This window comes from Hordeum vulgare, chromosome 6H (genome assembly GCF_904849725.1).
Source record: "Hordeum vulgare subsp. vulgare chromosome 6H, MorexV3_pseudomolecules_assembly, whole genome shotgun sequence".
In the NCBI taxonomy this organism is placed as follows: Eukaryota; Viridiplantae; Streptophyta; class Magnoliopsida; order Poales; family Poaceae; genus Hordeum; species Hordeum vulgare.
In genome coordinates, this window is record NC_058523.1 from 313,462,085 (window position 1) to 313,478,745 (window position 16,661).

The following is a 16,661-nucleotide window of genomic DNA, read 5'->3' on the forward strand; positions in this document are numbered from 1 at the left end:
ACTGCGAAACAATTTCCACATTGTCTTAACTGCGTACCAAAACTCGTAAGTCAGATATTCATTTCTACGATCATATCGTAGACAGTTTATCCTCTTGTTACGATGAACTTCACTCCGAAACAGAATTGAACTATTCAATATTTTAGACTTGTGATTCATTAAGTAAATACTCTTGTATCCACTCAAGTCGTCATTGAAGTAAGAACATAATGATATCCACTGCGTGCCTCAGCACCCATTGGACTGCATACATCAAAATGTATTACTTCCAACAAGTTACTATCTTGTTTCATCTCAATGAAAACAAGGCCTTGCTCATGTGGTATGATTTGCATGTCACTAGTGATTCAAAATCAAGTGAGTATCAAGATCCATCAGCATGGAGCCTCTTCATGCAATTTATATCAACATGACTCAAGCGGCAGTGCCACAAGTAAGTGGTACTATCATCATTACCTCGTATATTTTGGCACCAATATCATGAACATGTGTAACACTATGATCGAGATTCAATAAACCATTGAAGGTGATTATTCAAGCAAATAGAGTAACCATTATTGTCTTTAAATGAATAATCGTATTGCAATAAACACGATCCAATCATGTTCATGCTTAACGCAAGCACCAAATAACAATTATTTAGGTTTAACACCAATCCCGATGGTAGAGGGAGTGTGCGACGTTTGATCATATCAACCTTGGAAACACTTCCAACATGTATCATCACCTCGCCTTTAGCTAGTCTCCGTTTATGCCGTAGCTTTCATTTCGTGTTACTAATCACTTAGCAACCGAACCGGTATCCAATACCCTCGTGCTACTAGGAGTACTAGTAAGTACACATCAACATCATGTATATCAAATATACTTCTTTCGACTTTTGCCAGCCTTCTTATCTACCAAGTATCTAGAGTTGCTCCGCCTCAGTGACCGTTCCCCTCATAGCAGAAGCACTTAGTCCCGGGCTTGGGTTTAATCTGGGGTCTCTTCATTAGTGCAGCAACTGCTTTGCCGTTTCACAAAGTATCCCTTCTAGCCCTTGCCTTTCTCAAAACTTAGTGGTTTTACTAACCATCAACTATTGATGCTCCTTCTTGATTTCTACTTTCGCAGTGTCAAACATCGCGAATCGCTCAAGGATCATTGTATCTATCCTTGATATGTTATAGTTCATGATGAAGCTCTCACAGCTTGGTGGCAGTGACTTTGGAGAACCATCACTATCTTATCTGGAAGATCAACTCCCACTTGATTCAAGCGATTGTCGTACTCAGATAATCTGAGCACACGCTCAATGATTGAGCTTTTCTCCTCTACTTCGTGGAAAAAGAATCTTGTCGGAGGTCTCATACCTCTTAACAAGGGCACAAGCATGAAATCACAATTTCATATCTTTAGAACATCTCTTATGTTTCGTGACGTTCCAAAACGTCTTCGGCGCCTTGCTTCTAAGCCATTAAGTATTTTGTACTGAACTATCGTGTAGTCATCAGAAACGTGTATGTCAGATGTTCACAACATCTACAGACGACGCTCGAGGTACAGCACACCGAGTGGTGCATTAGGGACATAAGCCTTGTGCGCAGCAACGAGGACAATCCTCGGCTTTATAGACTCAGTCTACAAAGTTTGCTACTATCAACTTTCAACTAAATTTTCTCTAGGAACATATAAAAACAGTAGAGCTATAGCGCAAGCTACATCGTAATTCGCAAAGACCATTAGACTATGTTCATGACAATTAGTTCAATTAATCATATTACTTAAGACCTCCCACTCAAAAAGTACATCTCTCTAGTCATTTGAGTGGTACATGATCCAAATCCACTATCTCAAGTCCGATCATCACGTGAGTCGAGAATAGTTTCAGTGGTAAGCATCTCTATGCTAATCATATCAACTATACGATTCATGCTCGACCTTTCGGTCTCATGTGTTCCGAGGCCATGTCTGCACATGCTAGGCTCGTCAAGCTTAACTCGAGTGTTTCGCGTGTGCAACTGTTTTGCACCCGTTGTATGTGAACGTTGAGTCTATCACACCCGATCATCATGTGGTGTCTCAAAACGAAGAACTGTCGCAACGGTGCACAGTCGGGGAGAACACAATTTCGCCTTGAAATTTTAGTGAGAGATCACCTCATAATTCTACCGTCGTTCTAAGCAAGATAAGGTGCATAAAGGATTAACATCACATGCAATTCATAAGTGACATGATATGGCCATCATCATGTGCTTCTTGATCTCCATCACCATAACACCGGCACGATCTTCTTGTCACCGGCGTCACACCATGATCTCCATCAACGTGTCGCCATCGGGGTTGTCGTGCTACTCATGCTATTACTACTAAAGCTACGTCCTAGCAATATAGTAAACGCATCTGCAAGCACAAACGTTAGTTTAAAGACAACCCTATGGCTCCTGCCGGTTGCCGTACCATCGACGTGCAAGTCGATATTAACTATTACAACATGATCATCTCATACATCCAATATATCACATCACATCGTTGGCCATATCACATCACAAGCATACCCTGCAAAAACTAGTTAGACGTCCTCTAATTGTTGTTGCATGTTTTACGTGGTGACCATGGGTATCTAGTACGATCGCATCTTACTTATGCAAACACCACAACGGAGATATATGAATTGCTATTTAACCTCATCCAAGGACCTCCTCGGTCAAATCCGATTCAACTAAAGTTGGAGAAACCGACACTCGCCGGTCATCTTTGAACAACGGAGTTACTCGTAGCGATGGAACCAGTCTCTCGTAAGCGTACGAGTAATGTCGGTCCGAGCCACTTCGATCCAACAATACCGCGGAATCAAGAAAAGACTAAGGAGGGCAGAAAAACGCACATCACCGCCCACAAAAACTTTTGTGTTCTACTCGAGAAGACATCTACGCATGAACCTAGCTCATGATGCCACTGTTGGGGAACGTCGCATGGGAAACAAAAATTTCCTACGCGCACGAAGACCTATCATGGTGATGTCCATCTACGAGAGGGGATTTCCGATCTACGTACCCTTGTAGAACGCACAGCAGAAGCGTTTAAGAAACGTGGTTGATGTAGTGGAACGTCCTCACGTCCCATGATCCGCCCCGCGAACCGTCCCACGAACCGTCCCGCGATCCGTCCCACGACCGCTCCGATCTAGTGCCAAACGGACAACACCTCCGCGTTCAGCACACGTACAGCTCGACGATGATCTCGGCCTTCTTGATCCAGCAAGAGAGACGAAGAGGTAGATTAGTTCTCCGGCAGCGTGACGGCGCTCCGGAGGTTGGTGGTGATCTAATCTCAGCAGGGCTCCGCCCGAGCTCCGCAGAAACGCGATCTAGAGGAAAAACCGTGGAGGTATGTGGTCGGGCTGCCGTGGCAAAAGTTGTCTCAAATCAGCCCTAATACCTCAATATATATAGGAGGGAGGGGGAGGGAAGAGGCAGCCTCAAACCCTCAAGGTTTGGCCGAAATTGGAGGTGGAGGAGTCCTACTCCAATCCTACTTGGAGTAGGATTCCACCTTCCCACTTGGAAACTCTTTCCACCTTGTGTTTTTTCCTTCTCAAACCTTATGGGCCTTAGTGGGAACTTATTCCAGCCCACTAGGTGCTGGTTTATCTCTTCCCATAGCCCATGAGACCCCTTGGGGCGTGACACCCCTCCCGATGGTCCCCGGCACCCCTCCCGGCACTCCCGGTACACTACCGATGAGCACGAAACTTTTCCGGTGACCAAAACAGGACTTCCTATATATCAATCTTTACCTCCGGACCATTCCGGAGCTCCTCGTGACCTCCTGGATCTCATTCGGGACTCCGAACAACATTCGGTAACCAACCATATAACTCAAATATGCATAAACAACGTCGAACCTTAAGTGTGCAGACCCTGCGGGTTCGATAACTATGTAGACATGACCCGAGAGACTCCTCGGTCAATATCCAATAGCGGGACCTGGATGCCCATATTGGATCCTACATATTCTACGAAGATCTTATCGTTTGAACCTCAGTGCCAAGGATTCATATAATCCCGTATGTCATTCCCTTTGTCCTTAGGTATGTTACTTGCCTGAGATTCGATAGTCAGTATCCGCATACCTATTTCAATCTCGTTTACCGGCAAGTCTCTTTACTCGTTTCGTAATACAAGATCCCGCAACTTACACTAAGTCACATTGCTTGCAAGGCTTGTGTGTGATGTTGTATTACCGAGTGGGCCCCGAGATACCTCTCCGTCATACAGAGTGACAAATCCCAGTCTTGATCCATACTAACTCAACGAACACCTTCGGAGATACCTGTAGAGCATCTTTATAGCCATCCAGTTACGTTGCGACGTTTGATACACACAAAGCATTCCTCCGGTGTCAGTGAGTTATATGATCTCATGGTCATAGGAACAAATACTTGACACGCAGAAAACAGTAGCAACAAAATGACACGATCAACATGCTACGTCTATTAGTTTGGGTCTAGTCCATCACATGATTCTCCTAATGATGTGATCCCGTTATCAAGTAACAACACTTGCCTATGGCCAGGAAACCTTGACCATCTTTGATCAACGAGCTAGTCAACTAGAGGCTTACTAGGGAAAGTGTTTTGTCTATGTATCCACACAAGTATTGTGTTTCCAATCAATACAATTATAGCATGGATAATAAAAAATTATCATGAACAAAGAAATATAATAATAACTAATTATTATTGCCTCTAGGGAATATTTCCAACAAATTGAATTCACCAGAAAAGATAACAAGATTGAAGAAATGATGAACTCAGAACTCCTGAGAATCTTCACAATGAATCGCCGGATATGTCACGGAAGAGAAGAGAGCGGAAGCATCACTGAAGAGAAAGACACATGGATGAAGATTGACTCAGAGGAGAAAAGGGTGGGAGGGTGGGAAAACAAAGACAACTTGGGATGGATGAGAAAACTCCGGAAAAATGAGAGAATGAACTTGGAAAATTGGAGAGGATTGAATTCACTTGAAGAGAAGCACACCCGTTGAAAAAGAATTGATATGACAACTCCGGTTGACAAGAATTGATAAGACAATCCGATTGAGCAAAAGAATGAGCATTCCCATAAAACACGAGAACACCTCTTGGAAGGATACGAATTCACCACTTGACGTCGAAGCAACTCGAATTACCATATTCCAACAAAACAAAGGATGAGACTTGCAAATTCGGCAGAACAAACTCATGAGAGAGATTCCGTCCGATATTTTCATGGACAGGATCGCACGAGCTCGATCCTTACAGTAGCCATCCTGTGCAAGGCAGTGCACACGACATACGAAGCGTTCCCGAGTCGTAGCAAGGACTCTTTAAGACACAACGAGAACCGGTGTAAGTCGACCGTGAACAAACGAATCCACTAGATGTCGAACCCCAACCTAACATCATGCATTTGTTGGAAGATTGTACTATAAGAAACTACTTGAATTCCCACCTAAGAACTCTCGAAATTTCTGGTCATGCAATCTGGTCCATCGATACAAGGAGTAATATATCACTCAACTCCCATACTAACCCGTCCAGTGTATCACATCCGTCAACACATAACCAGAATCTCGGAACCTCATCTATCTCAAACACTCGTAATCACAATGATACTAAGTATGGCGATACATCCGGAACTCTCTGCACCTGTACTGGGGAAGCCGGACTCCTCTCGCCACTACTAGTATTGAAGCAATTTCGAACAACCTTTGTCCTGAGATACTAAGAAATCTGAATGATAACGATGTGCTCAAAATCCCCTGGAGCTCAACTCCCCGGAAGAAATCAAGTCAGACAGGAGGCACCAAGACAGAACTCCGTCACATCGACATCATATAGATTCCAAAAATATCCGCGTGATTCTATTTTTTTTGAGTGAGAAGAGGAGTAGAATTAAAATTCCTAAGTCATGAACCTCACCACAACATAGAAGAGGAGAAAAAAGAAACCTCCTCTCCGATATAACAAAGACTCAAAACAATTTTTCACTAGACTCGACTCGGCTAAGCTCGATCAATCAAGGGGGCTCCTAGGTCAGTACTGCTCTGATACCAACTTGTAACGCCCAAGATGCGATCCTATCCTTATTTTGGCACGACGGCCTCGACAAGGATAGAAGCGCATCTCGTTGTTTCGCAAGAATGGATATTGTTACAAGTACATGAACTGAAGAGAAGAGTATAAGGAATTGGCTTACACTCGCCACAAGCTACATCAAAGTCATATCAGTACAATACATAAGTATCACGAAGAAGAGCAAGGTCCGACTACGGACGAAAACAAACGATAAAAGAATGACGTCCATCCTTGCTATCCCAGGCTGCCGACCTGGAACCCATCCCAGATCGATGAAGAGGAAGAAGAAACTCCAAATGAACAATCATCGCGCTCACGTCTTAATATCCTGACCTATACCTGCAACTGGTGTTGTAGTAATCTGTGAGCCACAGGGGACTCAACAATCTCATTTCCAAAGGTATCAAGACTAGCAAAGCTTAATGGGTTAGGTAAGGTTAAGTGGTGAGGTTGCAGCAGGGACTAAGCATTTATTTGGTGGCTAACTTACAAGTACAAGAATAAGAGGGGGATGATCTACGCATAACAGACGTGAACTACTGATGATCAAATGAATGATCCTGAACACCTACTTACGTCAAGCATAACCCCACCGTGTCCTCGATCGGAGAAGGAACTCACGAAAGTGACAATCATGGTTACACACTCAGTTGGCATATTTTAATTAAGCTTACTTCAAGTTATCTAGAACCAGTGTTAAACAAAGTTTCCACGTTGCCACATAACCGTGGGCACGGCTTTCCGAAAGATTTAACCCTGTAGGGGTGCTCCAACTAGTCCATCACAAATTACCACAAGCCGCATAGAAATCCTCGATCACAAAACTCGCGATCTCGTCGGACTCTTTAGTGGAAAACCTCAAGTTTGAGATTACCCAAAGCATCACCGAAATCCCAATGCACAAGATATTTCGTAAAAGGTAAAAGTAATCCAGCAAGGCCGCCCGACGTGTCGACGATCCTGATAGGAGCCGCATATCTTGTTCTCAGGACACGACGGATAAGCGAAGTGTACGGTGGCCTGATAGACATCTCCCGAGTTGCCCCGGGTTGGCCCCGCACGATGCTCTAGTTTTGGACCAGCACCATCAGCACTGGCCCTCCCTGTATTATGTTGAATTACTCCTCGGGTAGCGCTAACTCCCTATGCTTTTAGTATTAATAGAATTATTATGTTGGGCCAATATAGTACCAATGTTGAGCCTTGCCAGACCAATTTTAATCTAAGACGAATTATCAAGCGGGTCCCCATAACAACCCCGATCGTGTTAGGAGCGCTCAATTATGGAACATAACACCGGTAGTCGAAACTAAGGGGGAAAAGGTGTAACAAAACACCAGGCTAGAAAGGCCGAGCCTTCCACCTTTTACCAATTATATAGGTGCATTAAATTAAATAACAATTAATATGGTGACATAACAAGGAACCCATGTTATCACATGGAAGCAATTGCACCTGCAACTAGCAACACTAACATATGGTTAAGCAAGCGGTAACATAGCCAATCAGTGGTTTGCTAGGTTGTGAAAAGGTTGAAGGTTTTCATGGCAATGTTGAGAGGCTGTTATTTAACAGGTGGTAGGCAGCGAGACATAACGACAGAAATGGTAAAACTAGCATGGCAATGATAGTAATGGTATCTGGGGAAATGGTCATCTTGCCTGCAATCCCGCTTGGAAGAAGAACGACTCCGTGAAGCTGACGAACTGATGTAGTCGAACAAGTCCTCACTTTCTGACATGCTTGCGGAACTCTATCGAGACGAAGCAAATAGGAAACAAGCATCAACACAGATATTCACCATGGCACATGCATGACAAGATGCAATCCACATATGATGCATGATCAGTTGAATATATGCAACACATGGCATGGCAATTGACAACAATCAAACACTACACATTAAGTGAAGTTCAATATGCAACGAGTTGCATATTGACGAAACTCCACATACGAATTATTTAGTTCTATCCCGATTAGGTACACAGCAATATTAAATGTGGTTAAACATGGAAAGAGGTGAAGCATAATTAAGCTAACTATCTAGGCATTTTAAATGAGGTCGGAAACGACATATAGCATCTCCGAGATGACCTCATACGCCAAAATTTAATTCTGTCCAGATCTGAACTAACACATTTTAATATTTTTAAACAGAAAAATAAATTGGTTCACGTGATTCTACGCGTCGCTTCAATCAATTTACACATAGAGAACATCTCCAACGGAGCTACGGTTCAAAAGATACGAACACCGCAAGATATGATGGCATGAATGCAATATGTGTGCAACGACAGTCAGAAGCATCCCAAACCAAGAAGGCAGCAACAAAATATGAAACTACAGAAGATTCTAAGCAAGTTTCATATAGGACACGATCAAAACGGAGCAACGGTTCAACAACTACAAGCTACACAAGAAACAGTCATAATCTACCAAAAACAGCAACATGGCATTTTCCATACCCCAAAACAACAAGCTACATAAATCCAAAATGCTCAAACAAGACATGAGACAGCAGAGGGCAAGATGCACTTCAACACCCTGCTAATAACATCTAGCATGGTAGCATGGATCACTAGGAAAATAACTCACAAAATGGCATCTCACACATAGTTTCAGACTTGGTGAAAATAACAGTTTTTGACAGTACTGTTTTCGATCTGAAGGCATATTTACAGCAGCAAAACTATATGCTACAGGGCACCAAATGGCATGAAAATTCACAGCATGCTAGAGAATCTTAAGGACTACAAATAACTCCATTGCACCAACCTCAAAAGAGCTATAGATCACCAGATAAACTCATGGCAAGACAACAACAAAATATAACAGATTTCAGACTATTTCAGCATCTCCAATTCAGCACTATTTTCTAGCATGTTGACATCATGCAAACAACACCTAAACATGGATTTCTATTGCAACCAAAATTACTAGAGGACAGCCTACACATCCAAGGGCATATCTCTAATTGACAACTCATTCATATCATGCACGGAATAAATCCCACAAAATAAACAAAAGGGCAACATGGCAAAATATCACGTGCACTAACTTGCTCAAAAGCTGAAACTAAATGCACAGTTAAATTCTATGAATTTTTCTACCCCGAAAACATGTGTAATATGTTGGGTTGCAAAATAAAAATACCGCCACACGTATATGCGAGAATATGTCCTAAATACGATATAATAAACTAGCAACGGAACCTACGTGCAAAAATGCAAAAAACTACTCTAAAATACATGGAAAAGGGTCCCGAACAACACGAACATTTCATCTATGGGATTTGCACTATCCGGACACGCATAAAGATAGCTACGGAATAAATCCCTATTAGGAAAACATGCAAATCTAGGCATATGGCGGGTCAAACCACTTCAAATATTCATGCAAGTTTTAAAATCATATTCTACGTGAAATTCTACACGAGTTACATATATAATTCATCGCGATCCGATGCACGGTTTGAAATCTACGGGCATTTGAAAATCTAGCATTTTTCTGAAATTAATAAATTCGCCGGATAATTTAAAAAAACCTACGGGCCGAATCTGGAGCTTAACGGGCCTAACAGAGCATGGTGCATAATAACTAAACTGCGCCAGGACGGGGAATAGGAGCGGCTCACCAGACGGCCACTTGGGCTGGCTGGAGGAGGAGGCGACCTCGAGGAGGCTGAGGCAGTCCGAGGTGGAGCGGATGGACTGGGCATCGACCCAGGCGTGGGGAAGGCCGAAGCTGGCCATGCAACAAGCGAGGCCGAGAGCAGCGGTCAACGGCACCCCTCGCCCGCTCGAACTGCAGCCAGGCACGATGCAAGCCATGGAGGGTGCGGCGGCGGCTTGCAAGGAGCACTCCCACGCACACCCATGTAGAACGATAGGGAGGCGAGCGAAACGCGCAGATCCACAGACAGGAATGCCGGATCCGGTGAAAGCTCAATTGTAGGCGGCGTCCTGGGGCGTCGACGAGAGTCTTCCGACGAGCAGGGGCATGGAAGTGCGGCGGCCTGAGCGGATCCGACCCTGGGGCGGCCAAATCTGGAGCGGGTCGGCGCAGGTGACCGGAGGCAGAGGGCGGCGGGGCACGAGGGTGAGCTGGCCCTAGCGCGAGCAGGAGGAGCTCGGGAGGAGATGGTCGGCTGCAGGTTTGATCCAGGCCTAGGTGGGACGGATCTGGGTCTCGGGCACGTGCGGGTGGAGGAGAGACAGGGCACTAGTGCGGCTAGGGTTTGGTGGTGGGCGCACATCCCGAGGTAGGGCTGGTGGCTATCCAAATCAGGCATGGGGGCTGTCTATTTATAACAATGGGGCTAGGTCTATCCGAATCCGGCTCCATTTTCGACCACCGGATCGCGATCGGACGGCCACAGACGCGGGAATGGATAGGTGGGATGTGTAGAATGGCTAGCTGGAGACGAGAGGGAAATGGAGCGGCGCGGCAATCCGATTTAAAACACCAAAACACGTTGGACGAATAACCGAAGACGATGCCGCTACGTCGACCGTTCGAGTACGAGAAGGACTCCGATTGCGACGAAAATTGGCAAGCATCCTACCTACATCCAAATAAGACCGCACGCCAAGTTTCAACCCAATGAGAGAATATTTTGTACACACTTTTAAAAACAAGGTTTTGACGATGCCGTGGGCGCGTGCGAGTGTGGTCGGGCTCAATACGGGACGACGAACACGGAGAGAACCAACAACTAATAACAGATGCAAGTTTTGAAAACTGGTGGCAATGGAGTGCCGATGCAATGCAGATGATGCGCATGATGCGATGATGATGCGGCAATTAAAATAAACACACGCCAGCAACGGAAAAGAGGGGAATCTTCTCGAGCGTCGGTCTCGGGCTGTCACAATATGCTATGCTTACAGTTGGGTCTTCTCCACCACATCATTCTCCTAATGATGTTATCCTGTTATCAAATGACAACTCATGTCCATGGTTAGGAAACCTTGAACATCTTTGATCAACGAGCTAGTCTGGTAGAGGCTCACTAGGGACACGGTGTTGTTTACATATCGACACATGTATTTAAGTTTTCAGCCAATACAACTCTAGTATGGATAATAAATGATTATCATCAACAAGGAAATATGATGATAACAACTTTATCATTGCCTCTAGGGCATATTTCAAACAGAAACTTGGCTCGAGGATTTGGATGTACAAGTCGTACCTCTACTTGGTATGAAGTTTTGGCTAGCAAAAGGTTATAGACAAGCACCACACGTTGGAGTATCCATAACAATATAACTTTTATACAAATATGCGATAACCATTACGTTGTGTTCCTTGTCCAACTTCAAAAATTTGATCAAGGTTGGAAATAATTAATGGGCTATAAGTGAAGATCAATGAATAGTCAAACATTTAAGTAGCTATGTGAAGAATCTCCCTCAATAAACATTTTCATATCTGAGATTTAAATAAACATCAAAGAAAACGAAGATACATTCCAAGAACAACATATATCATGTGGACAAATAAAAATTTGGGCTCAACATAGGCTAACCGATATTTGTTTGATGAAGAGAGGTGGGATGCGTAGCATCCCCAAGCTTAGATGCTTGATACTTCTTGAAATATTTACTTGGGGTGCCTTGGTCATCTCCAAGCTTGAGATTTTTTCTCTTCTTCAATCCTCTCATATCCCGGTTTTACCTAAGTCCCAAAAACTTCATCCACAAAAACTCGAAAAGAACTTGTGAGATAGGTTAGTACACATAAGAATAAATCAACACTTCATGTACTGCCAAGACAAGTTGCAGAATGATTTTAAGACATTAGGTATTGCATACTATCATTTACACAATTTATATCTACTAATATAATCCATGAAAACTCTAGGATAACTAGATAACAAACCTATGACACCAATGTGTCTAAATACAACAGTGTGTAGAAATTAATTTAAAAATGTACTTCTCTATATCCAAAACTTTAGAAAATTTAGGAAATGATAATTTTTTTTATGAAAGTAATGTTTAAAAAATTCAGAAACTTTCCACGTTCTAGTAAAATAAATAAATTCAAATACTACAACGAATGTTTCTATTTTTACACAGCACACATCAAACATGCAATTCAAGCATTCTAAAGGTAAATCTTGGTACTTTTTATTAGAAAACATGATTATAAATAATATATAACATATAAAAACAAAATAAAGTGATGCTCCAAGCAAAACACATATCATGTGATGAATAAAAATATAGCTCCAAGTAAGATATATCGATAGTGTTGAAGACGAAAGAGGGGATGCCTTTCGGGGAATCCCCAAGCTTAGACGCTTGAGTGTTCCTTGGATATTAACATGGGGGTACCTTGGTCATCCCCAATCTTAGGTTCTTTCTACTCCTTATTCTTATCGGTATCTCACCCAAAATTTGAAAACATTTGTCACACAAGACCTAATGGAACTTCGTGAGAGGGTTTAGTGTAATAAACATAGATCATTCACTTAGGTACTGTCAAGACACGACTCATAATTGTTCTCACATAATACCTACTGTATTATATCATTCCCATAATTTATATCACTCAATATAAGCTATGGAAACACTAAAACAAACACACTATGCGTGCAAAACAGAATCCGTAAAAATAGAGAAGTCTGTAAAGATCTGAAATTAAACCAGACTTTCCTATCTATGAAAATTCTCAAAACAAATAAGAAAGCACATAGAATTTTCATAGAAAAATTGTGTAAAAATTTATAATTTTTTATAAGCTCTAGTAAAATGAGAGAAATTCTTTAGTCGACGCAGAAGTTTTTATTTTCGCACATAATCAAGCAAACAAGTATCCACACTATTCTAAAGGCTTTACTTGGCTCCTTATTGAAATAGAAGACACAAAGCATGATTACTACAGTATCTTAATCACGTGAACACTGAAAAATAGAAAGTAAAAGTTTTGGCTTGTTTCCCAATAAACGCTTCTCTTTAAAGCCTTTCATCTAGGCATGATGATTTCATTGATGCTCACATAAAAAGTAATAACTGAAACATGCAAAAGAGCATCATGAATCACATGACAATATCATTGAAGTCTAACACACTTCCTATTCATAGGGATTTTGTTAGCAGAAAATTTAGGGAAGCAAGAATGAACTAGCATAGGAAGGCAGAACAAGCATAACTTCAAGATTTTCAACACATAGAGAATAATCTCGATATTATTGCAGTTCCTACAAGCGTATGTTCCTCCCTCATAATAATTTTCAGTGTCATCATGAAGTAATTAAACATTATAATTATCACATAAAGCATTCATTTCCTGATCCACAAGCATAGAAAATTTATTACTCTCCGAACAAGCAAACTTTTCATACATAATAGTGGGAGTATCATAGGCGACTTGAATATTATAAATTGTTTCCACATTAAAAGAATAATGTTTAGAAAAAGGTATTCATAATTATGACAAGTTTTATAATAGTAATCATCGCCACTTTTTATAACATAAGTATCATCATAATAATCATTATAAGTAGTAACTTGGCTCTCATCATAATCAACTAAAACATCTTCCAAGGTAGTGGAATCATTACTAAATAAAGTCATGACCTCTCCAAATCCATTTTTATCATTATAATAATATTCAACACCCTCATAAATAGTTGGATAATAATCATCTAAATTTGACACTCTTCCAAACCTACTTTAATAAAAACTGCAATCATCATAAATAGGAGGTTGATAACTCACAAGTGTAGGATCGTTTGTAGCCTTTTTCGATAATTAAGAGTGTCGAACCCAACGAGGAGCTAAAGGTAGAATTAATATTATCTCAAGTTCTATTGACCAACAATACAACTCTACGCGTGTAACCACTTAATTTACCTAGAACAAGTATGAAACTATTTTGCAGAAAATTAAATAGCAAGTAAATAAAAGTTTGCGACTGTTTAGTAGAAAGCTTTTTGTGTAACGCAAGAAAATGATTGTCCTTAGGCAATTGAATATAACATGATATATACTTATCATCTGCAATGAGTGAGAGGCATACTTTAACATACTTCCTGTACTTGGATCATATGCACTGATGATTGGACCTCTACCAAGCATCCACAACTACTAGAAATCATTAAGGTAAACCCAACCATAGCATTAAATAGCAAGTCCTCTTTACTCCATACGTGCACAACTCCCTTACTCAGGTGTAAGTTTCTATCACTCTCGCCACCCACTATAAGTGAATCATGAACATATTGCAAACCCTCCAACGTGTATCCTTGACATGTGCGCCTCACGAAAGGCACCTTAGGACAACACCATATAAACACACAACTCATGTCAGTAAAATTATATCACAATTAACCCGTAGGACAAACTGGATCTACTCAAATATCATAGGATAGCCACATATCATTGGGAAATAGTATGTAGTGTTGAGCACCACCGGGAGAGAGAGGGAGAGAACCCGGACTCCGTAACAGCAGACCTTCCCTTGCAATGGCACCAGAAGAGTGCTGCTAGCACTCTCCGGCAATCGACACTAGAAGAATGTTGTTGACGACCCACCAGCGCGTGGGATCGTCGCAGTTTTCGAGGGTAGAGTATTCAACCCAAATTTGTTGGTTCGCCAGACAGGAGGTGAGAGGATACTCTCAAGTATTAGCAGTTGAATATATCAGATTCAACAACACCTGAAAGATTAGTATCTGCAAGCAAAGTAGTAACAGCAAAGTAGCGAGTAACGGAAGTGGCAAGGAACAACAGTAGTGACAGCAGTAGCAAGTAGCAACAGTAGCAAGCGATAGTAGTAACAACAGTATCAGCAGAGCAAGACAAGTAACAGTAGCAGCAACAGTAGTAACAGCAGCAGAGCAAAATAAGTAACAACAGCGGCAACAGTAGTAACAGCAGCAGTAGGACAAACTCGTAGGCAATGGGTCGGTGATTTGTTTGGATGATATTCATCATGCAATAGTTATAACACGGAGAGATATGTGGCTAGCTCGCATTCGTTAATGTGATGTAGGCATGCATTCCGTGTGTCGTCATACGTGCTTAGGGAAAAGAACTTGCATGACATCTATTGGCCATCCCTCCCATGGCGCGGGGTCCAAAAGGAAACTACGGGATATTAAGGTTCTCCTTTTAATAAAGAACCGGACCAACGCATTAGCACTTGGTGAACACATGAACTCCTCAAAGTATGGTCATCACCAGGAGCGGTTTCTGTTATTGTCACTCCGGGGTTGCCGAATCATAACACATAGTAGGTAACTACAACTTGCAAGATCGGATCTAAAACACACTTATATTGGTGACAACATAATAATTTCAGATCTGAAATCATGGCACTCGGGCCCTAGTGACAAGCATTAAGCATGGCAAAGTAGTAGCAACATCAATCTCAGAACATAGTGGATACTAGGGATCAATCCCCATCAAAACTAACTCGATTACATGATAGATCTCACCCTACTCATCACCACCCAGCGAGCCTACGAATAGATTACTGACGAACGATGAAGAGCTTCATGGAATTGGAGAGGGAAGAAGGTTGATGATGACGATGGCGACGATTTCCCCTCTCCGGAGCCCAAAACGGACTCCAGATATGACCTCCACATGAAGAACAGGTTGTGGCGGCGCCTCCGTATCGCAAACGCGACGAAATCTTCACTTTTTATTTTTTCTAGGACGAAAGTGAACTTATAGACCTGAGGTTGGGGGCGGCAGAGCCGTGTGGGCCCCACAAGCTTGCCCACCGCCACGAGGAGGCTGGGTGGCGAAGGCAGGGCTTGTGGCCCACTGGCCCACCCCCTCAGGTGGATCTTGGCGCAGTTATTTTTCATATTTTCCAAAAATGATCTCCGTAAATTTTCAGGACGTTTGGAGAACTTTGATTTCTTCACAAAAATAACACCAAGGCAATTCTGCTGAAAACAGCGTCAGTCCAGGTTAGTTCCATTCAAATCATGCAAATTAGAGTCCAAAACAAGGGCAAAAGAGTTTGGAAAAGTAGATACGATGGAGACGTATCAACTCCCCCAAGCTTAAAACCATGCTTGTCCTCAAGCAACTCATTTGACAAACTGACAGAGAAAGAAAAATTTTGACAAACTCTGTTTGATCTTGTTGTTGCAACTATGTCTAACTCATAACCAGAATTTCAGCAAGATCACAAGTTAACCACATAAGCAAGTGACACAAAGGTCTCATGGTAAACTAATATCAATGGAAAAATCAGCTAACGAGCAAATAATAATGAGTTTAAAATACCAACACTTCAATCAAAACAAGCATGAAGCAATATGAATAGGTCGTATCTCGCTAGCTCTTTCTGAGACCGCAAAACATAAATGCACAGCACTTTCAAAGATCAAGGGTTGACTAAACATTGTAATTCATAGCAACGAAGATCCAGTCATAGTCATACTCAATATCAATCAAAAGCAAAGCGTAAAAATTGACAGAGGTGCTCTCTAATTGGTGCTTATAAAAGAGGAGGATGACTCAGCAGGAAAATAAATAGACATGCCCTTCGCAGAGGGAAGCATTGATTTGCAGAGGTGCCAGAGCTCAAG

At 42.1% G+C, this 16,661-nt stretch overlaps 1 pseudogene; it reads right to left on the bottom strand.

The window, feature by feature from the left end:
- The window catches only part of LOC123405442, a 94,373-nt pseudogene extending 84,518 nt beyond the window's left edge, over positions 1 to 9,855 (bottom strand).
- Positions 9,856 to 16,661: the final 6,806 nt, after the last annotated feature.